Below are 2,955 nucleotides of genomic sequence, written 5' to 3'. Positions count from 1 at the left end.
GGGGAGGCCTTGGCTCGGGGCCACCCGGGGGTTTAGGAAATTAAAAACAACCAACCCCGTGCTCGGCTCTCCGGTGCGCTGCCGGAGAGGAGGCAGCTCGACCCAGCCCCCTTCTTCCCTAGGTCTGTGTCGGCTCAGCGGGGATTTGAGCTGCTCCCTCCTCCGCTCCCCAGGGCTGCGACCGGCAGGGCCCAGCACCGGCCCGGAGATGCTGGAAAACTTTCTGGGAGAGGAGGTCCGATGCACTGCATCTTTTGGAAAAGCAGCTGGCGAGGAGGAAAACCCCTTCCCTCGTTCCCCGCGACGCCGACACCTCCGCGGCCGGTCCCGGAACAGAAGCCACACTTTGTGTCGCTTTGGCACAGAAGAGGCCGTTTCCTCCGTGCAATTAAAAAAAAAATGCATTAAAAAAATTCTTTTTGATCATTTCATACAATAAAACTGGAACATTCCACAGCCCCACCTCAAAGGGGCTTGATAAACTCCTTGAGAGTGTTTCCCCCGTGGCACTGCCATGCGGAGTCACACCGGTCCCTAGAACCCCCCCCTCCTTTCCTGGAGGGAGCAGGATTTCAGGAACCCCCCCCCCTTTTCCCACAGCAGCCAGGTCGCTGGCCTGTCTCTCGTGGTCCCTGTCGCGCTGAGCAAGGACAGCGCTGGCTCGCCGGAAAGCTCAGCTTTCAGAAACTCCACTGGCTGTTCCAACACTACCTAATCCAAAGGAAATTCCCCCCAAAACCTGGGAATTTTTTGGTGTGAACTCGGGACTATTTTGCTGTGAAGGCGAGATCAGGTGGACGGGAGACACCCGGGAGGGACAGGTATCCTCGCTGCCGTCCATCCGTCTGCTCCAAGGCCAACGCATGCTTCACGCAAGCGCTCCCGGGAGCTGCAGACTGTTCATCAGCCAGCGCCTCACAAAACCACGCGAGGAAATAATCCAGATAAATACACACATGTGACAGCAAGCAAGCAAATGAAGCAAAGAAAAATTAATCAACCTTCAAGATTTAGCTTAATTTTTAGCTGAAACCTTGCGGCAATGTTGAACAAAGTGACCTGCAGATTTTTTTCCTCCCCCCAGGATTATTTTTAAATGAGAAATGCAGTGTTCGCTTCCCAAACATGCTTCCAGGGCAAGCAAGGAAGGAATTAAGGAGAAAAGAGGAGATGGAGCAGGTTTCCAGCCAGCATCAGACCTGTAGCAGAAAGATGGGGTGAGGCTGAAATTCAAAACCATGGGGGCTTTTCCCTCAAAATACTCCAGTGATCCTTGTTCCGACCTTAGCAAAATGATCATATATATACACGCCACGGTGGGAACAACCACCCTGACGTGGCTTCACTGCTCACAAAAACGTTTCGGCACACTCCGTAATGCCCTGCAAAAGGTTTACATTCCTCCAGCTTGGTGTTTTCTGTCCCCCAAATGGCTCTGCCAGGAAACTAGCCGCAAGCCTTAGATATGCTCCCACCTACTTTTTGTGCACGTCTTGTGGTGCCCCCTCAGTCCTAGGGGAGCCTCCCACGCCAAACCCTCGCGCCCATCCCTCCGCCGGGGCCAAGCGCCAGGTCAGGGGGCCGCGGCATCGCGAGCGCTGCCCAGGGTCCTCCCTGCTTCACGCACCGAGGATGCCCTGCCGCCGTCTCCCGTCCTCTTTCCCGGCCATCGACCACGAGCAAATCCCTGCCTCTTTTACCGTGTCCATTCAGCCCATCTCTGTTTGGGAAGAGACTATACAGAGAAAGAGCTAAGGATGGCAGGAACCCAGCTTTGGCTGGAACATCGAGCTCTGATCATTAATACGAGTTTTCCAGCCTCAAACCTCGAACTCGCTGCGCGGGCAGAGCTCCAGAAGTCAAAGAGCACTTTTCACGTCTAAGGAGAGGACAAAACCCACAGGACTTCGGGCTGCCAAAAGCAGAGCTCTCCCTGATCCGGGGAAGCGACCTTGCTCCCAGCAGGAACTGTGGTGCTTTGTGCCGGGGGAGCAGGTCGGGTACGTGATGCCGGAAAGAAATCCTGAAACGGAGATGCAGCCCTTTTCGTGGTTGCCAGCTTCCGATAAGACAGCGTGGGTAATTCCCTCCCCGATTCATCCCCCTCCTGGAGAGTTCTCGGTTGCAGTTTCACTTTTATCTTTATCTCATGTCCTTTCAACGCGACGACGGAGCCAGCAATCCGAGACGCGCTCCGCATGCGCCTCCACTGCGGCTGGAGAGAAACGCTGCATGAATTAACTGTGCCCGAGATTCGATTATGTGAGAATTACTCTGTGATGATCCCACCATTAGAGGCGGTTTTTTAATGTATTTGCACAAGGGCAGGAAGGAAATTAAGTGGGATAGTTAAGGATACGCAGGCAGAAACATTTCCCATTTCCACACATTAGAGCTTGGCAGGTTTTTAACCGAGTCAGGGAAAACTTTCAGGACCAGCCGTGAATTTGTGGGCTGAAGTCCCTGTCACCCGAGTGTCACAAGCAGGGGCTGTCACCCAAGGCAGGACCTGATCCTTCGCGCAGCCACTGCTTTGATACCTAGGATTAATCCTGCTGCTTTGCCCCCGCTGAGCCGTGCGCATTGCACGGGACCAGGCGCAGGGGTGGGGGCCGAAGCAAACCCCGGCTGCACAAATGAGCACGACGGCTCCCATCTCACGAGCAGGCTCGTGGCCCAAATCGCCACAGCTTTGCAGGCGCAGCATCGCCCAAGCAGGCAATTCCAGCCCTGTGCTGGGAGAGACCACCTGGCTCAAGGGGCTGAACCGGGTCTCAACCCGAAAATGGAAAAGGAGACGGGGGGACGCGAGGGGATCCCACGGGGAGCGAGCCCTCGAGACCAGCCCAGCAGCGCCAGCGGGGAAAATGGGTTTTGGTGAAATCGTGCCAAAACCTGGCACTAGAAACCGAAAAAGGAGCAGGAGGTTCGCGTGGCCTCTCCGGAAGCAGCGGG

Source organism: Apteryx mantelli, chromosome 15, assembly GCF_036417845.1.
Source record: "Apteryx mantelli isolate bAptMan1 chromosome 15, bAptMan1.hap1, whole genome shotgun sequence".
NCBI lineage: Eukaryota > Metazoa > Chordata > Aves > Apterygiformes > Apterygidae > Apteryx > Apteryx mantelli.
This window is presented reverse-complemented; position numbering follows the sequence as displayed.